Source organism: Syngnathoides biaculeatus, chromosome 13 (assembly GCF_019802595.1).
Source record: "Syngnathoides biaculeatus isolate LvHL_M chromosome 13, ASM1980259v1, whole genome shotgun sequence".
Lineage (NCBI taxonomy): Eukaryota > Metazoa > Chordata > Actinopteri > Syngnathiformes > Syngnathidae > Syngnathoides > Syngnathoides biaculeatus.
In genome coordinates this window covers 19,481,890-19,508,073 of record NC_084652.1, presented here as the reverse complement: position 1 = coordinate 19,508,073, position 26,184 = coordinate 19,481,890, and the positions used below count along the sequence as shown (strand labels likewise).

At 42.7% G+C, this 26,184-nt stretch overlaps 1 protein-coding gene across 1 annotated transcript in view; it reads right to left on the bottom strand.

Moving 5' to 3' along the window:
• Window positions 1–25,364, bottom strand: part of LOC133511045 (cadherin-24) — a 160,931-nt gene extending 135,567 nt beyond the window's left edge. Inside the window, exon 1 of the mRNA XM_061839632.1 lies at window positions 25,279–25,364. The gene's annotated coding sequence lies outside the window, so the exon portion shown is untranslated. The remainder of the gene's footprint in view (window positions 1–25,278) is intronic.
• Window positions 25,365–26,184: the final 820 nt, after the last annotated feature.

The following is a 26,184-nucleotide window of genomic DNA, read 5'->3' as shown; positions in this document are numbered from 1 at the left end:
GCGCGCATGCGGCTGAGTGAGGCATTCTCGGCTGGGTTCTTCAGATTCACCGCCGTCAGCGCAGCAGCCCGACGCCGTCCGATGCGCACATCGACATATTTACGTACGCGGATCTTTTGTTACGTTATGAGAGACGGATTACGTGGTCCCCCCCAAACTATTATTTTTTTTAGAAGCTGTATACACACCTACCTGTTATTTGGAACCCACAAAGCTCTCGTCCTCTGCACCCTTGCAATCCATTTTTCACAACAAACCGGGTCTCTTGCAAACTTATGAAGGCTAAATCCATTCTCCCGAGTGTTCAAGCAATGTCCTGCAATGCAATGAGCCGGCATTTTGGCTAACACGAAGGAACAAGGAGCTACCTTCCTGGAGGTAAAACTAATGGAAACAAATGAGTCCACTTGGGGGCGCCGCTGTCACTTCCTGCTTCTTCTCGAAAACAAATCCCTCGAGAGGATTTTCATGGCGGGAGTTACAAAAAGCTGTATATGTCAAAATCATGTTTTGTGGTGAAAAAACGCATGGCCCATATTGGTTGACGTTTTTTCATGAATAACGTACTAAAAATCATCTATTTCATGACAGTAGCCCTTTAATGTTTCAAAAGTATTCTCTGTAGATTGACTTTTGTCATTTCAGAGGAGCTCCAAATTTCCAAACCAAACCAAATTGCGTGTGTGGTTTTCACATACTTGGCAAGTAAAGATCGTTAAATCAACCATCCATCCATTTCATTAGCCGCTTATCCTCACAGGGGTCGCGGGGAGTGCTGGAGCCTATCTCAGCTGTCATCGGGCAGGAGGCAGGGTACACTCTGGACTAGTTGCCAGCCAATCACGGGGCACATCAAGACAAACAGCCACACTCACAATCACAACTAGAGGCAATTTAGAGTGTCCAATTAATGTCGCATGTTTATGGGATGTGGGAGGAAACCGGAGTGCCCAGAGGAAACCCACACAGGCACTTGGAGAACATGCAAAGTCCACACAGGTGGATCCGGGATCAAACCTCAGAACTGTGAGGTCAACGCTTTCCAGCTGACCCACCGGGCTGCCCTCCTTAAATGATGCTTATCCTTAAATCAACCAATTAATCAATCAGGTTTTGGGAGAGAATTCCCGCTAAATCTCTCTTGAAGACCCATAGGACAATGCTATTCTTCCAGCTGTTCACACTCATCTCAGTCCAAACCAAGCTTGATTGGCCTTCCTCTGGGAGAATTTGAGATTCCAGATCTCAATCGCATCAAACACCTTTTGGATACATGTTAACTGGGCCCTCTCCTTCATTATCTGTGCCTTCCTACCTTAGAAATGCTCTTGTGATTACATGGACTGAAAATTTCTACACACTGACACCAAAAACTTTGAGGTACTGAATGGTTAATGCGACAAATGGAACCTTAACCCTAACCCCAACTATTTATTTACCATACATTAAGTGTGTCCCAATACAATTGCCCTTCCAGTGAAACTTTGGATTAACAGTGAATAATTTGGTTTAATTCACAAAAAAAAAGTTACCCTAACAAATGGGAGCCACCCTGCACAATTTCCTTTCTGTTAATGTAGAGGTTTCCTAAGCCTTGTCCATCTAATGTTTGATTATACTTTTGAGGTGTCAGTTTCAAGAAAAGAATCCATCCGTTATATGGGCCGTATCCTCAAAAGGCTCACGGAAGTGCTGTAGCATCCCAGCAGGTAAAATTTTGCTTGTATGCCCCCAAGTTTGAAAACCACTGAGTCATGGTAAAATTTCACCATTGGGGAATGAATGCGTGTGTGAATTGGTGAATGTGAGAACTTGCCAAGTGTTTTGGGCTTAGATGTGTAAATAAAGTACTATACACAGGTAATTGCAGTCCATTTATCATTTTCTTGATAAAACATTTCAATACCACACATCAGGTACTCAACATGATACACTGGCGCAATTTAATTAGATACCATAGAAGAATTATATTAAAAAAAAATCAGCCAAACTATGATATAATATTGCTTCATTAATCAGGAAGGTAATCATATAATGATATTTATTTTTGTAACTTTTGCTTTACTATGAATCATTAAATACCGTAGTCTACAATATTTAGCACGATGGGAAGGATATAAATGTAATACCTTTGGTTACGCATAACAGAATACAACTACAACAATAAACATTGACTATTTTTAGCCATGTGTTCTCAATTAAGAGTATATTAAATTAAGCAAACATTTTTTTCCCACACTCACCAAATGTAGTTCCCCATAAATTGACACGCTCTAAAAGCAAACAACCAGAGGGAAAATACATTTATCTGAACGTAAATGTATACAGTACAGAAGGTATGTAGGACACAAGGTCTCAGTGATAACGTTCACGCGAAAATCTTGTCGATAACGAACAAGCCATCTGTCCATGTAAAAGCAGCGCCTGCAAACAAGATAATGGGAAGACAAAGTAAAACAAGACACTTTAAAATAAAACAACACAACAAAAACGCATTTGCATTTAGCATCTCACCTAGGCATTATGCAGGAACATCTAGTCGCATTCAAATGTGTTCATTCTCATCATACTGCATGCAGACAGAAACAGGAACACCTCACCACCTTAAGACAGAGACACTCATATGCAGCACTATGCTGAAGGACGACAGATTCTGGGGAACACGTTGGAATCACCTTTGTACTGACGTCTTTCAAATTCTGTCAGATGTTTTTCCACTCATCAAACACTTTCACAGTAAGCATGGGGTTGAAATTATTATTTTTTTTTTTTACCCCCTGAGAAATGTCTCTCATCAAACAATCTCCTATTTGATCACTTGTTGAGACACGGTTAAGACACGTGAAAAAGATAAGCGCTTAATTGTTCAGCATTCATCATTGCTGTTCAGTTCGCCATTCATCTATTTTCCTTATACAGTACAGGATTGCAAAGCCTAGCGGTGGCTGCACTAGCCAAATATTGCACTTAAGTAACTGTATTGTTGACTCAGGTAAAAAGTCGTCCCTCCAAATTTTTACTTAACAGTATGGAACTAGTCTGTGAAAAAAGAAATACACAAGTAAAGAGTAACTGATGATGAACCAGTGATTTGTTTGAAAATATAGATCATAAATGTCTCACACAATAAAAATGAATATACACCTGGCAGCATTTCTATTTTTAAGTGGCCAAAAAGCAACGTGAGAGAGAGATTACAGCATGGTATATGCACCAAAAAAGCATATTTTACAGTGACTTATGACAATTAAACAGTGCTAATGTTGCCATATGCATTCCCAAAATAACAATAGAAATATCTGCAATTTACCACAAGGTGCTTCCTCAAGGTAGACTTCTGCTGAAATAATGCAGTTTTGTGAGGCTAAAAACTACACTGCATCATAAAGTTTTTTTAGAGTCTGTTAAGTGAATACTTGCGTGGCTGTTTTTTTTTACAAAATGAGTCACTTTGATTAGCCCGTGAATGGTTTGTGTGCAGTCATGTGACTCTCCTGTGCTGTCCGATTGGTGAGTTCAGAGTCAAACGACACGAGTGATTACAAGTGGCACAATGGCGCCCCATGTGGAAATTGAAGATCAAGTCGAAAAATAGATCACCCACGCACTAATGGATAAACAAAAGTAGCGAACAGCATAGCTATCCTTGTAATAGAGTAATTGTATTGGTTCTTCTGAATATAAATGCCCCAGTAATAGTTAAAGATACGGTGCATTCAAACTACTCGACTAGTACAATTTATCCATCTTCCTTTAGTAAATATAATGGAGTAAATGTAATACGTGAAGCTTATCCTATCAAATTTTGTGCCAATAGGCAGCCCTGGACTAGTTCACTGCCAATCTTTGACATATAGACAAACAACAGTTCACACTCATTTTCATGCAACCATCATGGGAAAACCCATGCAAGCATGGCGAGAACATGCAAACTCCATACAGGAAGGCCAGCGCTCACATTTGAACCCTGAACCTCAAACTCCAGGATGACATATTAACCACTCGTCAACCATGCTACAGTTAAGCGAACATTTTAATTCAGATGTTGTGTGGACATTGTTGTTGTCTTGTTCTCACTCGATCAAATACTGAACAGCCTTTTACCGGAAGCTCTGTTGTGAGGCTTCGAGTTGGACACACACAGATCTATACACATTCATTATTGAGGATTATTAGACTTTTCAGATGGCACCGTAAGAGTTTTCGAAGCATCACAATACTATTCCCTTGCCTTGCATGCATTATTCAGGACAAAATGATGCTTTTAGACTCAGAAAATGCGAATTGAAAATTTCATTATCATAATCAGCTGATGTGAGAGGGAGTGCGGCTGCATTTGGATGCTTGCGGGTTGATTGTTTTTGCTTTATTGCTTCACTTGATTGCTCTGGTGAAGAACAATTCACAGCATATTTTTAGCCAAGGGAAACAAGTTTGGCTAAGGCCACTGGAGGTTCTAACTCATTCTTGTACATTTAAAGGGAAAATTGCTGCATGCCATTTATTTCACACCATAACACAACCAAAGGAGGACGTTCTTTTCAGCGGGGAAACGAGAGAGCAGATTTTGTTCTGGATGTATGTGGAGAAAGTAGTCAGTCATGCTGTTTGCATTTAAATATTATTGTTATTGACATATGAACATGTTTGATATTATTTTGTTTTGTTTAGGTCTAAAATGTGGTCCACAAATTGTTTAATTCAGTGATTCCCAACCAGCCAAACGGGGGAAATAATCATGAGGGATGTTGTGCAATTTTAGCGATTTCACTGAAATTGTCCAAAAGGGATCATTTATTCATAAAGAACTATTATATGTCGGTTCATGTATCTTTGCAGTGACGTATAGTGTAAGGCAGAACACTTGAATGCTCTTCCGTTAGATGGCAGACTCAACAATAAATTCCAGAGTATGCCAGCTTTGTGTTCATCTAAACAGCCCCATAATTCACACTGAAGAAGTGTAGTAGAAGAAGTAGTCGCAGTATGACGACTACTATAAATTTAGTTCAAGAATTGCAACTACTGTGCATATTTAATACATAACCTACCTACATTTGTGTTTTGTGTCACTGCAGTCAATTTCACAAAAAAAAACATTTGGATTGTAATTTAAACTGAACATTGGGATGAAATCTGAAATCCCAACACGTTTGAGCTTCTTCTACCGAGTTGAAATAAAAAAAATGTCAGTTACCAATGATCACGGTTTCAGTCTGTTTACCTGTGAACTCCCGCTACTACACTTCCCAACAGGCTTTCGGCCCACCAAGATCATATCATTGGGTCAACAACAGACAACTGTGTTGAAAAATTTACACTGAAACCTTGACGCTCTCCAAACAAAATTTCCCAAAGGAAATGAATAAATAAACAGTACCAGGGTCAAAACGTTATTAAACATTTATGAACTGTACAAACAAGTAATATCCATCCATCCACTCTTGATGCTTATCCTCACAAGGGTCGTGGGAGTGCTGGAACCTATCCCAAGTGGGGTACCCCTGAACTGGTTGCCACCCAATCGCAGGGCACATGGAGACAGACAACAGTTGCACTCACAATCACACCTAGGGGAAAATTAGAGTGTCCAATTAATCCATGTTTTTATTAAGTAGCATCATCTTTGATTAAAAAAAAGGTAAATAAATCAATAAATAAAGCTCTTAATTTTAATGAAAGTGAGTGGCAATGCATGCCACTGGGAACTAATGTTAGCACCCTACTCGATTGAACTCTGAATGTCACTGACTCTTTAGCCACTACATGTTCACTCACTACTGTTTTCTGGAACAAAAGATGTTGTCTTACATGTGGCGATGAACGTTACTTCCTTGTACAATATTGTGTCATCTCCATGTAGCCAAGAAACACTTTATATGACAACTATATTTCCTTGCGGATCTCCACAATCAAAACTTTTGCACAGTCATGAAAGCTCAGATAATTCCAGGATAAACACTCTACCCCTGTTATTCTGGTCAGTCACTTTGTGAAGTTTGACAAAACATTGGGGACTTGCTGGAATCTTCTCATGTGTTTTTTTTTTTTCTTCTCAAATTCTTAATCAGCCCTTTTTTTTGGTGTGTTATTAAAAAACACACACACACACAAAAAGCCAAAGAAAAATGCATTATCTATCTATTACTATTACTGTTGTAGACAATATGTTCCAATGATACAGTATTTTCTGCATAGGTAAACTGTAGACACCCATCTCACCTGAACATAGCTGAGTTCTTCTCCACCACCACTTTTGACTTCTAACTTTGCATAACATTTTAAAATAAAAGGTTTTTATACTCAGTATTTATTATTCATAGTTTCCACTGAAAATAAAAGAGCAAAGGCACCTCTAACTTTGCCGCCTTATAGTTGGTCAGCCAGGTGGCGGTTCATCAGTTCACCACAGGCTAGCAAATGCCTGACTATTGATCAGCAAGATGCAATCCAGGGCAACAGTGTGAGGATGGGCAGGAGCACGGCTCACCCTATAAAGATCAATTCTTACTCAGTCAAAATTGCATTCGTTCCAAAACTTTGGGATGCAGTGACGAGCAGCGAAGAGTCTGGTGGGGGTGGGGAGGGCTACTCGCCCCATACAAACTGTACAAAATATGTCCTGATGTAAAATTACCACTGCTAATTGTTGAGGCAGTGGAAGCAAAGCAGGAGCTGGGCTTCAGAAATAATGATGTGTGCCAGATCGCTATGGCTGCCCCACACATCCTCATGAATGTGATTGGAAGTTGCAAGGACGACAGCGATTGTGAAGCATGAATGAAGCAGATGACAACAGTCAGCTCATGTAAGCAGGGTGAGGAAATTGCTCTGCCTGAACAATGTGTTTGCTTTGCTTGTTCATTTCACTAAACTTCAACAGAACAGATTTGTAGGACTTCATGTGGTAATGGTAGTATTTATTCTTAAAAAAAACTTTTAAAACACTGTGCCTGCCTTTGTGTACTCGCATATGGGGCTTGCCATTTCTTAATCTTTACAGTATCACAAGAGTGCTAATTCGTGAGAATATGACATGGTTGCTATTTTTGAGAGAGCATCTGTAAATATTAAATTTGGTCTGTGAATTTGGGAACAAGATGGACAACCTGCAGACCCATAATTTTTTTAACAAACTAAAAAGAAATCACCTTCCTCATTTGTCAGCAAGATATAAAAACTAGCTCTATTTTACACTGTTTCAATAATTGTTCATGTTTTGGGAAGAATGTTGCTCGCTCTCAATATCTATCCATCCATTTTCTTAGCTGCTTGTCCTCACAAGGGTTGTGGGGAATGCTGAAGCCTATCCCAGCTGTCAACGGGCAGGAGGCCGGGTACACCCTGAACTGCTTGCCAGCCAATCGCAGGACACATGGAGACGGACAGTGGTCGCACTCACAATCACACTTGGTGCAATTTAGAGTCTCTAACTATTGCATGTTTTTGGGGACGTTGGAGGAAACCGGAGTGCCCAGAGAAAACCCACGCAGGCACGGGGAGAACATGCAAACTCCACACAGGCGGGCCAGGATCGAAACTGGGTCCTCAGAATTGTGAGGCCAATTCTTTACCAGCTGAGCTACCATTCTGCCTCGCTCTCAATAATCATTTTTTTTCCACAAGGAAAAGAAGATCTGTGAAGACAGCAATACTGCCACCTAGTGGAGGGAGGACCTTCCCACAATTATATAATAATAATATTCTCAACTTGTGTATGTGGATAGCTTGAAAACTGTGTGATATATTTGTGTAAATAATTTTGAGAAAAATCTCTCCCCATACTATTCACGGCAGTATGTGACTCATTGGCATATCACCAATTAATGGTATGTTCACCATATTCTTTACTCTCGGACTCACAGGGTCCTTCAAGCCCAAGAGCTTAAGTTTATCTCAAGGCCACATTAACGTAAATATAAGCACTTGGACATTGTTGCAAAGTTCTCATTTGGCTATCAATCATCATGAGTTCAATGGCTTGGCATCCTTCTTTAGTTCTGTTTCTTGGTATTAGGAGATGACACAACATGTCATGCATTGGATGTAATATAAAGAAATAAGACGAGGTATTTTGGGTATATGGCCTTTCTGGCACATGTCATAACACACAACTAGTACATCACTAGAAGAGTCTTCTGATGCAGCTTAGTCTGCGAAGACAAAGGTAATCAGGGTGATCTTATGAAAGCCACACGTGAAAATGGGACCACATACTGTTCTATGGACAAAAGTATAGAAATGTGTTGCGTCCATGGCCTCCTGAGACACCCATGAGCAAGTTACCACACCTCCATCTATTCTGAGTCCAATACTATGGCCACGGACTCAAATAATGTATCTCCCCTACTCTACATCTATAGGTTTTGGTTAAACCTATGTGCATCTCCATCATCTGTATAGTAGTACACCTGTAACAAAGGTGGAGGACACAAGAAGCATGATGTGACTGGAGTCCATGAATACGGCGACAACCATTTCCGTTGGAAAAATGAGGTGGCTTAACACTACTACTGAGTGTTAATTTGTTTTAAGGTACGAGGATGCCATATGAAATGGACATGAGATTTAGAGATTAAGTAAATCATGATATTTTTACATTCTGAAATGTTTGGGTTTATATTTAATATTTAAATTCCGAAGCCGGCGTTTATAAATTTTATTTGACAATACTGTATCTCAATTTGTAACAATGGCTGGTATGTACAGGCGAAGTGGCGATGTTTTCGCTATGTGATCATGCAGCTTTCAGCATTGAGGTCTGTAGATATAGTTGTAAAAAGAAAGCATTTAGCTGCTTTCCTCTTTACCCGTCCCCTCCATTACTCACGTGCTTTGCCCCATTTAATTATAGCCCAAGCCTGTACTGATGACCTGGATTTGCAGACTACCTTTTTGCATAAACGTTTCCTACTCTTTTTGGTCGGTGTCTGGCTAGCTTCGGGCCTTGGCAGATCACATGAGTGACGTATCATTGTTTTCCTTCTTTTTGTGAAAGACCTTTCTCTTTTGCAAGTTGTAAGCAATTAACCCATTGTGACCTTGTACACTTGATCTTCCCCCTTTACCCTTGACTATACTGTATACCTTGAACTTCATGCTTTCTGTGCCACATTTAACCTCTGTTTTCTCCAGTCATCCCCATTTCTCCCACATTAACCCTTCTTCATCCTCCAATTTTTTTAACTCATCGACATACTATTTATTTCTTTTTCTATGCCAGTCTAGAATCTACCATCCCCAACTACTGCATGTTGTTTTTTTACTTCCAAAAAAACAACAAAGTACTGTAATCTTTTGTGTTACATAGTAGGCCTAAATAGCACCACGTTTGTTTAAGTTAAAGACCAAATATTTTGTTTTGCAAATAAAAGGCCATACAGCTGTGCTGGCATTGGAGCAACACCCACGAGTTACTGTGCCACCCAAATAAGGTACCCCCCCACTCCACCACCCAGTGTTGCCTTTTTGTGTCATATTTTATAAACTTGAATTTATGTCTTACCAATTCATTTAAGCAAAAATAATTTTAAAAAGAAGAATAGAAACCAAACGGGAATAAGAAAAACGGTGTTGGTTGTTTGGTTATGGTCATGTCACATAGTGTGCTGAAATTAATGTGGAGTAGTTGTTCAGAGAAAAACAAATACAGTGGAACTTCGATAGATAAGACTAATAGAGGAGGGGTCATCGTTAGATATAGTCGAATGTGATTGTTGAAGCATTTTTTGAAGGAGTATGCACCCTTATTACGGTACAGTACAAAATTATTTTGTTTTCATTGCCTAAAATGCCCAGTACAGTAAGTGACTGTTATCAAACATTGAAAAAAAAACTTGAAAATGTTTTAAAGTCTCACGTTTTATCCAAACCTACCATGTCAATGCGCTTTATCATGGTGATGTTGATGTATCATAGGCGGCCGTAGGAAATTCTTGGGCTTCTTAGTTCCGAATCAGTTGTCAAAGGTGAACGGCTTCACAAATCCTTTTTTAACATTACCTCCATGCCTCTCTCTCTCTCTCTTTGCTTCGACCAAAACGTCCCCTGAATAGGGTTACTTATTTGGTTCCAAGACCCCATTTGTAACGAGGAACATTATAACTTGAAGGAATGTTTCCCATTGAAATGAATACAAATGCAATTAATCAATTTCCAGCCCAAAATTAAATTGCACTTACCTTTCTATTAGTGTGTGGTTAATTATAAGTATGTGTTTCTTTCGGCTTGTCCCTTTCAGGGTTGCCACACAATTTTTACACCACATGCCCTTCCTGACACAACCCTTCTCCTACCCCAGTGGGATATGAACCCACAACCCCTGGTTTACCAAACCAGTGATCTAACCACTGAGCTACGGGGCCTCTTGATTAAAAGTAAGTATAGTGCAATATAAATATAAATGAAAACACACAGAATCATCATTTATAATCATCTACTTTTGTACTTTTACATAAGTAAGTTGGCTTTTTTTTTTTTTGGTCAATTATGAGTACTTTTACTCAATTCTGAATCTCAGAACTTTTCACAATTTTGTTCACACCCACAATCTGAAAGATAATCACAGTGTCATGAAAGCAGTTTTAAAAAAAAAAAACTCTTAAGTTTGGCTGGTTTCAACCTAAATTTTCTCTCACACCTTTTTTTTTTTTATCTACCGAGTACTTTCACCACAGAATGCATGAAGTGCATGAATTCATTGCACTTGTATTAGTGATATGAATGTGAATGAAGAGCTTGTGCCTTGATTGTTCACATAAGGTTGCTGTGCATGACTACCAGCACCCAGCACATAAGGTAGGCAAAGTCTGATTCACAGAATTAGTTATGTTGCTATATCTGAGCCAGATATTGTATATAGACCTCGTCGTCAGGTCTATGTTGTGTAAAAGCAGCAAGTTCCATTGTATAACCTGTTTGAGTGTGTGTGGGACTGCACATCCAATTTTTTAATGTATGAATTATGTATCATACTTTGTTGCCACTGCTTCATTTTGCCTGCGAATTCACAATAAAATGAGCATCAGTGGAAAAGGCAGCACTTAACGTTAAATGACAGCCTCTTTCATTTTATTGCATCACGTCGCCAACCTCCTTAATATTATGCAAGTCCACAATGACATCATAGGTGCCACATACGAAGAGCTGTGAGAACAGGGAAACGGGCGACAATGTAAACGTAGGGGTTTGACATAGAGGAAAGATAAAAAACTTTCCAAGGGATAGCTTTCAAATTGTTACCGGCAGAAAGATAAGATAGATCATATACTAATGTGACCTTTGACTTGAGCTGCCTCTGCCCGTGTTGCACCCAATCACTCAAAGTGAATAAGGTTTTACCTAGACATAGAACAATTATCCCTACATCATCGCTGAGCTTAAAAAAAATTGGTTTGACAGAAGCACTGACAAAGAGCGCATACCCACTAGGTGTTGAACTAATTAGTTGGCTTGTCAACAACTTGACTTTATATTTAATGTGCATCAACAATTAAACTTGAAAAAGCTTGGCATCTCGTCTAACCATCTATTGTGCCAATTTACGCAGGAAGTTGGACTTGCCCGTCTGCTTCTAGTGCCCAACTATGGTCTGTGTGTGGAGGAGTGAAATGTGAGACCAACACGGTGACACAGTCTTCATTCATCTACTCGGGTATGGAAATTAGATGTGTTGTGTTGGATGATTATAGCGGTTAGCCTCGCAAGCGTCACCAATTCCAATTAGTGTTGTCACGTTCACAAATGATTAATTTATAAGAATGAATCTTTTAGTGAACGAACTCAACTGAATCAATTTATTAAATGATTCGTTCTTTTTGCTTGGTCGTCGCCCGACCATGACGCCTCAGAGCAGAAACGGAAGCGTTCTGTCACTCACTTCTGAATATTTGGCAAATGACAAATGAGCAGCCAGTGTGCAGGCAGTGCCGTGCAAGAAGGGGAGGGACTTAAGTGATTCGTTCACCGAAATGGTGTACTGGGAAACTAAAGAGTGATTCATTCTGGGGTGGCGCTTAAGTGAACTGAGTGATACATTCGCTGAATTGGTGTACCGAGGAAAGGAAGACTGTTTCGTTCATTTGTGTGTGCTTAAGGTCCAATGTACTAGTTCGATGAGTGATTTGTTTGCCAGAGGAACGACATACTATGCAGTGAGTGTACTCCTGAGTGACTTTAACAGCAAGTCCTGACTTCCTCGCGGGGATGTCTTTCACTAGCTGCTGTTTCTTCAAGCTAACGGCTAATTTTGAGTCAGTCAAGCACATGAAAAAGGGCACACATATTTTTATATAGTTCCACATACTTATCATTCCCTCTGCCTCAAATGCAATGATTAAAGCCTTTTTTTATGAAATAATAATAATGGTAAAAATACATTTTATAGCATTCTCACCACTCAAAGATACTTTCCACAAATCAGATGAGAATAATACTCAGATGAGTGAGGAGGAGGCCCAGGTGGCAGATGCTGCTATCAGCGATGCTGTGCATTGGAATGCACAAAAGTCACGCTGGCTGGCGAGAGCCGAGTTGAACATAAGTGGACGGGAAGGATGGTCAGTAGCTGAGCTCTCCGCACGCAAATGTTTTTGTTTTTTTTTTGTTTTCGAATCTCTCCACCTTTCCTACTTTACTAGACATGACAACAACTATGCACATTGTGTTTCAGTAAATGTACTCAGAGAACGTAAACCTCAGGGATGGATCATTAACGGAATAACAGCAAGCAGAAGCACTTAAATTGTTTTATAAAATAGAACACAATGAATCTTTTAAATGAATCTTTTTTAGGAAAAGATTCAAGTGATTCAGTATATCCACAAGAACTGCTGTGGTTGTCACTAATTCTGATCGGCTCGACCAGTGTAACTCAAGACTGTCAGAATGGAATGAGGGTTGAAACGCAAAGTGAAACACCATCATTGTAGACCAAATATTACATCTATTAAAGCACAGATGGCGGTTACGCGCAAACAAGAACTTTATTCATTGTAAAAAAAATTTCTAACGTATTAACATCGCAACATTTTCATCGCTTTAGCGGTCCGACACTGTAAGCACTTCTCTGTTTTGCTGTTTCTGTCGCACTTGTATTTTTTCTGTATTGCAGCATAGACTCATTACGGATCATATTTTTGGTCTGATATTTCTCCTGTTTGTAGCATCCAAACATCTGTATACAGTACACTGATGTCAGTCTATAACTTCACTAAATGTCTATTGTCACCAGTCCTGAGGTACCATGGAAATAACTCTTGAGACTATTGCCAATCAAATACCATGACTGTTGAATATGTCGCTCTTATTTTATTCATTTTAAGAGAATATTTGGTGGTCTAACAAGCAAGAAATTTCTCTTTTCCTTTCGCTTTTTACAATGTTCTATTTGCACATCATCATCCATATTGCTCTTTCTTTTCTGAATATGAAAATCAAATTGTGTTATTCAAATCTTTTTCATGGAATAGTAGGGTTAATTTTCAGTTTTCAGATATCTTTCTTGAACGGGTCGGTCTATTTCTCCATTACATTTAATGTTTTCATACATTGTGGTGTCCAGAAAAACAGGTTCAAACATCACGAGTGAGTTCAAAATTGCTGGAAAATTTCTGGTACTTTAAAATGAAGTTGAATTTGGATAGCATTGCACACATTGGAACACAACAATTTACATGGTATCTTTTTTTCAAGACTCACACTAAGCTTTTGATTGAGAAATGGAATAAATGCCTTTTGTACTGGACAAAACCGTAAATGGATGTACTATATTATTGCCAATGGATACTGTCATGATCCTGCCGCTCCAGCACGAGCTGTGCGGGTGCCCGCGCAGGTGCGCTGATTGGGAGGTGCACACCTGCGCCTCATGCAGCCTGATTATGCTGTGGATTTATATGACCGCGATGACAACTGGCCGGGGCCAGTTCGCTGATCTTCATGTCCCGTTCGTGTGCTCCGTTATCCCTGATCGAACCTGTGTGTACCGACCTTCGCCCGTTCTCCGACCACCCTTGTAAGCCTGATTCCTTTGATACTTCTGCCTGCGTTGATTGTTCCCCTGTGTACCGACTCCTGCCTGTCCGCTCACCTGCTCTCTTCGCCCGACGTCCCAACTACCGCTGCTGCACCGGACTGCCTGCTCGATCCCCTACCTCTGCATATAATAAACGTTTCTCCTTGAACTACCTTGCATCTTCCAAGTCCTGCATTTGGGTCCTACTCTCGTTCCGATGGGACGTGACAGAACGAACTGGCCACAACAGGACCCAACAGGAAAGATCCGGCGTCGCAGGGACCGACGCAAGGTAGACCGTCTGCCGGAGGACCAAGCTTGTCCGATCCGGGTAGCCTCCCTGATGTCCTCCGATTCCGTGTCTTACGCTCCGCCAGCGAGGTATGTATACGTCCCGAACACGACCCATCCGCCTCCTCATATTCTTCTGGACTCTGACTTTTCGGAATATGAGGAGGACCGTGATTTGTATGCCGGGCTGCCTGAGTACGACTCCGACGACTTTGATTTTGAGTCTCTTTGCCCGGCTTTTGATCCCAGTCAGTTTGCCCCGCCTTCCCGCGTTTCCAGCACCCAAGCGACTTCGCCCGGTAGGTCCAAGTGCACCTATCGGTACGAGGGAACCCGCTTGGCCATCTACCCGGGACCTCCGCGTGGCGGCCAGAGGAGACGCCCCGGCCGGGCGCTCCCTTGTGCCTCCCGCTGCGCGGCAACTATGACAGAGTCCTCCCACTCCTCGCCGGCAACGGCGAAGCCCGCAGACCCGCAGCTGGTGGCGAAGCTTCCAGCCCAGAAGGAGGAGGAGCCGCCAAATCACGAAGCGTTCTACCGTGAAATGCGGGCGGAGATAGAGTGGCAAAGTGCCGAATTGGCGGCTCTCACGACCCAGGTCCGGCAAGAATTAGTGAACCAGCCGAGCTACGCTGACGTCGCAACGGCAACGGACTCGCTGCTCATGCAAGTTCACGTGGCAGTTGGAACTGACCCGCTCCTGAGACACGCCCACGTGTCAGTTTCGACTGACTCTCCGCCTACTCAGGTTCACATTGCCGTGGAAACCGACCCGCCCCCTTGCCAAGTGCACGTCGCAGTGGAACGGACTCGCCACCTTGCAAAGTGCACGTCGCAGTGGGAACGGACTCGCCACCTTGCAAAGTGCACGTCGCAGTGGGAAGGGACTCGCCACCTCGCCAAGCGCACGTAGCTGTGGAAACTGACCCGCCTCCTCGCCATTCCCACGTCAAGGTTTTGGCTGTTCCAAGCAGAGTTCCCGCGGCAGTTGGAACTGACCCGCTCCCGAGACACGCCCACGTGTCGGTTTCGACTGACTCTCTGCCGACTCTCGTTCACGTTGCCCTGGAAACGGATTCACCACCGCGCCACGCCCACATTGCTGTTTCAACGGATGCACTGCAAGCTCACGTGGCAGTGGGGACCGACCCGATGCCGCCACACGTTGCTGTCCAGGAGGTGGCGACGTCTCCACAGCCACTTTTCGTCCGTGCTCTGGAGTACCAGTGGCGACCGGCCCGCGGATGCTCCACACTCCTGCTTCATCGGCGACCGGCCCGCGGACGCTCCACACTCCTGCTTCGTCGGCGACTGGCCCGCGGACGCTCCACACTCCTGCTTCGTCGGCGACCGGTCCGCGGTCGCTCCCGGTTCCTGCTCTGTCGGCGACGAGCACGCCCATACATTCCCGTCCAGGAGGTGGCGATGGTGACACTGACGCTGCCTTCTCACGTTGCAGTCCAGGAGGTGGCGAGGGTGTCGCCGCCTTCTCACGTTCCTGTCCAGGAGGTGGCGATGGTGTCGCCGCCTTCTAACATTCCTGTCCAGGAGGAGGTGGGGAGTTCTGTGCAGCCACCCTGGAGCTGGAGAGACTTCGGGATGGTGGCTGTCATGGCTCTGGTCCTGCGCTCCATCATCCTCTTCGCTCCTGAGGGCGCCCAGCCGCTTCAGGACCTGGCCTTGTTGGTGACCAATCCACGGCTGCCTCCTGACCAAGCCTCGATGGCGACCAGTACCTGGTCATCTCGCAACCACGGCGTGGGAGGTTCTCGTCCTGAGCAGTTGCCTGCCTCTGCCTGGTTCCTGCTTCATCGTTTGGTTCCTCACAGAGGTCGTCCGCCCGAATCGCTCCGTGGGGACCCTGGTGCTTGGCGTCCAGGTCGTCCTCCTGACCTGTCCACCCGGACGCCTTGCGTTTGGTGGCCTGGATGGCCACCAGACTGGGGTTCAGTTTCAATTTATGTATTATCTATATTGATCATAAAGTTGTAATTTCACTGAACTGACTCAGAGTGATTTATACAGGTCACCATTAAACTATCAAACAAAATTATACAGGCATTACATTAATAATGTCATAGAATTAGTGTAAAAATACTTATTTTATCTATCATTAACATAAATAGCAGATGTTATGTGTTAAGTGTTATTCCACTCAAATATATAAAAACAGTATACGTATATATGCAACATAAAGTGATGACAGAATTAACACATTTTTTTTCATGTGTCAGAGGTTTTTCCTTGTAACATTTACAAATACAGTACTTGATAAAGTTTTGTGACGCATCATAGATGTATGTTTTGGTTTTTGTCCCCATATACCTTGTTATACCTATTATCTCCTTGTCACTTTAATGTGATAGTCATCCATTTTACAAGCCACTTATCCTCCCAAGGGTCGCGGGGGCACTGGAGCCAAACCCAGCTACCTTCAGGCAGGAAGTGTGGTACACCCAGAACTGGTTATCAGCCAATCGCAAGGCACATACAAAACAAACCCCCATTCACACAAACATTCAAGCCCCACGGGCAATTTTGAGTCATCAATTATTGCATGAGAACACCCACACAGACCCAGGGAACATGCATACTCCCCACAGGCAGGGCCGGATTTGAACTTCGATTCTCACAACTGTGAGGCAGACACTCTAACCAAGCTGTTGTATTGTGATATTGTCATTAGCAAAATATACCAATATTATTTGATTGTAAGTGACGTTGTGATTTCTATCCTTAATTTGGAGACAGACGGGAACTTTGTGCAAAGGACAGAATCCAATGTTGGACAGTTATTTCACAAAGACTACAATAAGTATGTTGAAGATAACAGTGGTGAGTATTGAGGGGCTGCAAGGCCTTCTCTGCTGGCCTAAATACTGAGCAGAAGCACTGACCCACAGTTACAACTTAAACTAAATTGTATTAGTTTGTTAACGGTCTATCCTCATTTCATAGCCATTCTCTTGGCTGCCAGTAGTGTGTATTTTAAATTTTTATTGTCTAATTGGAGTGTATTGCAATGTCAATGTAATCTGCCCAGGGCTTTCAAGTGTCCCATGACATATACACACTATTAGCAACGGCTTTTTTGTTAAAACAATCCGATTTCCGATTCTCTGAAAGAGGCCTGCTCGCTATCTTACAGTAACATTTTTCATTTTTCAGTCCTGTGACTGGTTGAGTTTAAGAGTCTTGCAATGGGTTACAGAGACGCATGAATGATGGACAATATTAGATAAATTTCAAGGTGGACTTTTAAGGTAAAAATGGACAATGTAAAAACAGGTTGGCCAACACCATTGCTGACTGGCTTGTTTAAACCTCGAAAATCTATTCTGCACAGTAGACAGCTCTCTTACTGTATAGGCAGGAACAAAAAAATAGGTAGATTTGAGCTATAAACACGGTCATCGACATATCTGGTGAGGAGGATTATGTTTTATTTTAACGACTTCAATTTTTGTCACATCGTTAGAAAAATATTGATCGTGAGCTGCTACAAATTATATTGCAGTGTAGAGTTGTGTCATGATCCTGCCGCTTCAGCACGAGCTGTGCGGCTGCGCTGATTGGGAGGCACACACCTGTGCCTCATGCGGCCTGATCATCCCCCGTATATATAGGACCCGGTGACAACTGGTCCTCCGCCAGTTCGTTGAGCTTTATGTCCCGTTCCAGCACCCTCGTATTCCTGACTGAACCTGTGTGTGCCGACCTTCGTCCGTTCTCCGACCAACCCTGTAAGCCTGACTCCTTGACACTCCTGCCTGCGTTGTTTCCCCGTGCACCGGACTGCCTGCTCGATCCCCGAACTCTGCATACAATAAACGTGTCTCTTCTTGAACTACCTTGCGTCTTCCGAGTTCCTGCATTTGGGTCCTACCTCTCGTTCCGATGGGACGTGACAGAACGAACTGGCCATCACAGGACCCAGCAGGAAAGACCCGGCGTCGCCGGGACCGACGCAAGGTAGACCGTCTGCCGGAGGACCAAGCCTGCCCAATCCGGGTAGGCTCCCTGATGTCCTCCACTTCCGTGTCTTACGCTCCGCCAGCGAGGTATGAATACGTCCCGAACACGACCCGTCCGGCTCCTCATATTCTTCTGGACTCTGACTTTTCGGAATATGAGGAGGACCACGATTTGTATGACCGGCTGCCTGAGTACGACTCCGACGAATTTGAATATGAATCTCCTCGTCCGATCTTGCACCCCAGTCAGTTTGCGCCGCCTCCCCGCGTTTCCAGCACCCGAGCGACTTCGCCCGGTAGATCCAAGTACACTAATCGGTACGAGGGAACCCGATTGGGGACCCTGGTGCTTGGCGTCCGGGTCGTCCTCCTGACCTGTCCGCCCGGACGCCTCGTGTTTGGTGGCCTGGATGGCCACCAGTCTGGGGTTCGGGGGGGGCGTGCCCTCCTCCGGATCCCCTTCCGCCCACCCCTGCCTGTGTTAATTAGTGTCTGTTTTTTTTCGTTTAGGCACGTCTGGGAGCTGTGCCTTTGAGGGGGGGGGTACTGTCATGATCCTGCCGCTTCAGCACGAGCTGTGCGGCTGCGCTGATTGGGAGGCACACACCTGTGCCTCATGCGGCCTGATCATCCCCCGTATATATAGGACCCGGTGACGACTGGTCCTCCGCCAGTTCGTTGAGCTTTATGTCCCGTTCCAGCACCCTCGTATTCCTGACTGAACCTGTGTGTGCCGACCTTCGTCCGTTCTCCGACCAACCCTGTAAGCCTGACTCCTTGACACTCCTGCCTGCGTTGTTTCCCCGTGCACCGGACTGCCTGTCCGCTCATCTGTTGTCTTCGCCCGACGTCACAACTACCGCTGCTGCACCGGACTACCTGCTCGATCCCCGACCTCTGCGTACAATAAACGTGTCTCTTCTTGAACTACCTTGCGTCTTCTGAGTTCCTGCATTTGGGTCCTACCTCTCGTTCAGATGGGACGTGACAAGTTGTTTCTTCCATTAAACCACAAGAAAACTGAGAAAACCATTTTTGGCAATAAAGCTCAGGTTCTGACCACAACAAAGAGATCAGCGATCAATCAATTCTAAAGTCTTTATTCTCACGTCCAGTCAGTTTTAAAATAGATTTTAAAGTACCGCTGAAGGTCTGTAAATCACTAAATGGTTTATATCCTGAATACTTTAAATAAATGCTAATGAAATATAAACCCAGTAGAGCTCTCATATCAACAAACTCAGATCAAATGGTGGAGCACAGAGTCCAAAGCACTCATGGTGAGGAACCATTTAATGAACTCATGTCCGCCGCAAGTATGCTCATTTTTAAATCCAGGTTGAAAATTCTCATTTTTTTTCCGCCACATACGTTAGTTACTTTTTTCATTCCATTTTTAAATTATATTTCTTCCACTGCCTTCTTCTTTGTCTTTTGGCTTGTCCCGTTACGGGTCGCCACAGAGTGTCAACATTTTCCATCGAAGCCGATCTCCTGCATCTTCCCCTCGAACACCAAGTGCCGTCATGCGTTCCCATCAACCTTCTGTTTGGTCTTCCTCTCGCTCTTTTGCCTGGCAGCTCCATCCTCAGCAGCCTTCTCCCAATATACTCACTCTCTCGCCTCTGGACATGTCCAAACAATTGAAGTCTGCTCTCTCGAACCTTGTCTCAAAAACATCCAACTTTGGCTGCCCCTATAATGAGCTACAGTAAATTCTAATCCTTTCCAACTTGCTCACTCCGAGAGAGAACCTCAACATCTTCATTTATGCCACCTCCAGCTCTGGTTCCTGTTGTCTATTCAGTGCCAACGTCTCTAATGCGTACATCATGGCTGGTCTCACCACAGTTTTATAAACTTTGTCCGTCATCCTAACAGAGACACTTCTGTCACATAACACACCAGACACCTTGCCCCAGCTGTTCCAACCTGCTTGGACGCGTTTGTTGCACTGTATTCTGTTTTAATTGTATTTTTCATCATTTTTAAATTGTGTTTTTCTCTTTTTCTCTTTTAAATGTTTATTTCTTTGTTTTTACATGCTTGTAATCGTGTAAAGCACAATGAGTTATCTTGTGTATGAATTGCACTATATACATTTGGTTTGCTTTGTTTAGAGGTTTGAAGTTGTTCGGATAATATATGTTGCCTAGAAGATAAAAGTCTCACTTAGTAATATGTAATGGTATTCCTTTCAAAAAATTCAAAATGCCTCTCGCCCTCTGTAATGGCACATATTGTCACATTCTGTCTTTATATTGTATTTTGTAAAATTGTGATGTGACAGTGAAGGTATTAAGGGGTGGATTAGGCTACTTTAAGTCCCCACCAAAGGCCCATGTCCAAAATCTACTGCCCGACATTGGAATTAATTATTATGATAGCTGTGGTCATCTTATAACATTTTCGTGGAACTGCATAAAACCAACAACTTGCTAGCTCCAATACATAAGCTGGCACGAAGGTCCAATAGAGTATGTTGTCAGGCAACCCCCACACGTCAGGTGGATACCACACGCATAGCAAGAGGAGAAGATCAGAAATGAATGTTCTTCTTTATCACATTTGTGCTGAAGCGCCTTTTGCCCTAAAGAAAACTCTTTTTCCTCTCTCTTCTGCTGCAATCGCTTGAAACTCCATTGCAGACCATGTGACAGCATCAATTAAATTCACAATTATAGGGCAGAGACACTACGGTGTGGGAAAATATAAATATCATGCTGAAATGTAAGTAATGTGCATGCATGTATGCTTTGGGAGCAGTACTGTGCAAGGGGTTGTGTAAAACTCAAATTGAGTATTGTTGTAGACAGTCATACAATGTCAGTAATTGTCAGTTAGTACAATTCTCATGAACCTGAGCAACTATTGTGAGGCGACATGTTGCAGTGAATACACTTGCTCCTTGAAGGACATATCAAGGGCCACCCGGTTTGACAGTTTATGACTTAGTGGTTGCCTCTTTCAGTTTTAACATCAAATTTTTATATTGTACTTTAAAAGACAGTGAAAGCAGAGGAAGCACCCTTTAAAATTTATACTCAACGCTGTCACTGGTCCCCACAAAGGTAGCCCTTAGATCATTTTCGGTTTAGTACGGAGCATTTGTCCTCTATTGACATCGCAGATTATAGCTTTGGCTCCCATTTCCAGCTTTAGAGATTTATTCAAACCGAATTTTCTGGGATCACACAGAAACCGCATGATTCAGTGTTTGAGTGCAGATTTTCAAAAGGGGTCCACATAAAAATAGAATTACATCCTCCACATGCACAATAATTTGGATCTTATACTGTAACATCTCCATTGTAGTATACCAAAGAGGTACACGTATGAGTTATTAGCAATTGTTTGAGCTTTTTGTGCGGGGTTGATATACATATATATATATATATATATATATATATATATATATATAATATATATATATATTTTTTTTTTTTTTTTTTTTTTTTTTTACTTTCACCATCACTCCATTAAAACATAATCAGGAGCCTAACAGGGTAAAAGGAAGGCAGAGTGTTCACATTTATCTCCTTACCTATAGTGCTGGCCTACACGGGTGCAGATCAGGAGATTAAAATTTTCTGAGCATAATAGGATCTCTAAGAGCATTATTCTCTGTTGGGTACCGTCATTGTATAACACAACTGGAACCAATCATATGCATTTCCAGCCCAGAATACACACATAATAGTGATCTGGGTGTACTCCAAATACCAGCATCATAATATGGACCTCAGTGTGTGGCCTGGCTCAAGTCCCTCTTTGAATCCCATACGATGGAGTGAAATACATTAATAGGGCAGACCAATGGTTTTACATGAAAGGTCAACTGCAAAATGTTTTGGATAGGGACTGCATCTTCTCCATAATGTACAGTTCAGGGCGTCATACTGCTAGTCCGAGGTGTTCAACCATTCATTGATTGTTGTTGTTGTTGTTATTTCTGAACCTCCAAAGGCCATGAAACTACTCTGGAAAAAAATCCCCTAACCTACAAATGTTTGATTGTTAATTTAGAGGAAATCCATGGCTTTCTACTAATCTGTCAGGTAGAGCTGGGCGGTGTACTGAGTTACTGTACTCTATGCTTCAAAGGATTAGAGTAATACCATATAAGTTTAATTACCAGTATACAATACACTGTTGCTTTATGAACACTGAACTTGGTTCTCCTGGAAAGCTGGATGTCTACCATTTTTGTTCTTACTCGGCTCCTCACCGTCTTTTCAACCCTGTACTCAACATGTGTATTCATATAAGCATGTAAGGATGCCTCCCCATGAAGACGGAGGACAAAGTATTGGTTCAGAAAGTGAAAACTGTCATATATTTATTCAACCACAGTGTGCCTCATGAAAATAAAAGTGTGGCATATCAAAGACTTGGTTCCTCGGTCAATAAGGGAAGATGAAGGATTCAAAAAGTTCCTAAACTTCTCAACGTACGATACCAATTATCTTGTTGAACCTACATTACACAAGATGCACTGCCGGAATTGTGGAATGAAGTCAGCTGCTGTCACTGATTCACTCATGTTCTCTCCTCAGCTCCTGCTCATCTTGGCTTTAGTTGCTTGGTGTTTGCTGTGGTTGATATTGTGATGAATTAAGTGCATTCACGAGGCATGACCTACAGTAGAGCTCTAATATTGTTGGCAAACACAATATTGTTGCTCTGAATTTTTCTATCATCATTAATTTGGAAATTTGAGTCTGTTCACCCAAAGTAGCCAATCAATAGAAGCATTTGCCACTTGAAAGGAAAAGCAAATAACAGATGAGTGCTGCGCAAATATAAGTTATGAAATAAATATGTTCTAATCATATACATTTTTATGTATTTGCTATAATGTAGTGGCAGCACGGTGACTCAGCTGGAAAGCGTTGGCCTCACAGTTCTGAGGTCCCGGCTTCAATCCCAGACCCGCCTGTGTGGAGTTTGGATCTTCTCCGCATGCCTGAGTGGGTTTTCTCCGGGCACTCCGGTTTCCTCCCACATCCCAAAAACATGCAACATTAACTGGACACTCTAAATTGCCCCTAGGTGTGTTTGTGAGTGCAGCTGTCTTTTTCTATGTGTCTTCCGATTGACTGGCAACCATTTCAGGGTATACCCCGCCTCCTGCCCGTTGATAGCTAGGATAGGCTCCAGCACTCCCATGACCCTTGTGAGGATAAGCAGCAAAAAAATGGTTGGATGGATGGTTGTAATGCTTTTGTTCTTCTTTTTCTATTCCTCCCGGCTTGTCCCGTTAGGGGTCGCCACGGCGTGTCATCTTTTTTCATCTAAGCCTATCTCGTGTATCTTCTTCTTTAACACCCACTGTCCTCGTGTAAAAAAAGTATGAATCCAACATACATGTATACCCGCATGGCCACAGCATAACCTCCATAACCATCATTTTCTAAACTGTTCACCCTAAAGCACACCTTCTGATACATGAACTCTACAGGCATCTTTATAGTCCAGCGTGCAGTAACTGTGCTGACGTTGCTGTGGCTATCCCACCTGTATTTTCCCTTTATATACAACCGTAACTCATGTGCACATTTTTCAAAATGCACTGCAGCTCGTCTCCAAGTCAGAGGTGTCGCTACAGCTGGTATTAGCTAAAATGCCACAGGGTGGAGTTTCCTCTGCACTTTTTGGTCATTTCTGGTAGCCGTTTTTACAAGGAACGTTCCGTTTAACAAGAAACAAAGCAACAACTATTAGGACTGTTGAGCAGTGTCTGCTTGAAGAAATGGTCATAAATGACTAGATAATACATTTAATTGTGCTGCAAAATTGATCAGGAAGGCATCTCCGTAGGTGGTACGTGGAGCGGCGAGTACGTCATCACAGCACGTGATTAAAACGGACCAGTCCCAATAGATGATCCCCACGGCTTTCTCCGTGAAGCAACTTTTTAATGCAATGCGGACATTGTCGATCCCACAACTGTGGGAGTACAAAAAGCCCTCAGATGATAACAGCCATTAGAGTTTTTGCTGCTTTCTGGAGTGACAAGATATTTTAATAGCATTATCTATCTGTGGCCTTGTCAATTTGAGTTTTCTATGTCAGCTGTGTAGCACCATCCTTTCAATGACTCTTGGAACTCGTAATCAACATAATTTGACCAGCAAATTCCGACTGTGAGATTTCAAATAGCCTGGAGCAGTTCCACAGATCTCATTATTATTCATTTGCTTAGCAAGACATACACAGGCTTACAGACTAGGCCACTTATTGCAGCTTGGTATTGAGACAGATGTAGCAGATCAAGGTAGGGAAACTGCTCTAAACCTTCCGTCCATGTCGTGACTGCATCGTCATTCTGTGGCTCACTCTTAAATGAGGCAGTGTTTTCGGCACGAGGCGTGACATGGGACCAATAAGTCACTAATAAATTACGCAGGGGTGCGATACAACAATGGTCCATTGTTTGTTGTCCTGAGAATGTCGTGATAAATCCTGTTAAACCAAGTGTAAATCAGTCCCAATGAAATAGCATTACTAGCACTTGTGACCGTGAGGGACTTGAACTGACATGCAGGTAAATGAAGGAAGACTCTGGGGTTTTTACTTGGGGGGATGATCAATGTTGAAGGAGTGAAAAGTAAGGCGATTAATTCCTGTGGATATGTCAATCGCCAAAGGAAGAAACAGATCGGTAGTGATCATAACCAGCTTGGTCAGATGGAATCTTGAGATTTTGTTGCACCTCAGTTAAGCGTTGATTCATTGAAAGTTTTACAGCTTCCTCAAAGGCACAACACCGGAGCAATATTAATCAATTCCAATTGCAAGTTTATAACAGTGCATAGAAAAATGCAGGGTTGGATTATGCAAAGCACATCTTGTAAGATAAGTACCTGAGGGAAACTGAGGTTAAATATTTCATGTGAAGTGCCTGTAAGAGAACAGTGTCTTATACATAGATAAAATACAATATTAACTGAAAGATCATCCCATGTAAATGATGAATGAAAAGTTGATTTGACTTACGCGGCCAATAAGCACCGGTTCAGGTCCAGCATATTCTTCTATCACAAAGAACTGGTTCCAAATCCAACTTCTCCTGGTGCGCGGGCGTGACCTCTTTTCTTCCAAAGGATCACCAGCATCATCCTCAGACTCTGCTTCCTCAAACACGAGGCCATTGTCATTGTCTGGATCTTGCACCTGCGACCCAGCACCATTTGGAGAGTGGCTCCATTCTGGAGCTGGATGGAGCCTCAGGACATGACTGCCGTTGACAAGTTTTCTGTCTTCATCTACTGAGTGATGAGCTGTGCTGTGCTCTGTTTGAGCAGTGTGAAGTGACTCTGTTAATAGGTCTCTATGGGAATCTGCTGTTTTGTTCCCAGGTCTGACTCCCTCGGGGTGCATTGTCAGCACAGATGGAGAGGAGCCATTTGTTTCAGAGGGAACATGAAGTACGAAATGTTTTGTCAATTGAAAAGGGGTTTCTGTTTGGTTGATCGGTACTTCTTTGTTCAAGCTGAGGTTTACTTTTTCAACAGCTGTTGACATTAATAGAGCATGTCTTCTCTTGCTATCGCCTCCATCTGTAACTTGTAGCTCCAAATTGTCTTGCCCTTTACTTAAATCTGGGGCATTCCCTAATGGATTAATATGAGTATCAGAACTCTGGTCCTGATTAAGATCTGGAGTGCTGATTGGCTTTAGATATGGAAATGCAGTTTGGTTATCAAATCCAGCGTTTGACTGGGTATCTTGTCTTGACATTTTCTGCGGCTCAAACTGTACGTGATTAACGTCAATCAAATCTCTCTTTCTGCTCCGGCTACCCTTGCTTGGAAAGTTGAGACTGGGAACATTCTGCATTTGAGAATTTACTATCCTCACAAGGTTCTCTTTTGACAGCACTTTCAGAACCTCATAACTTCC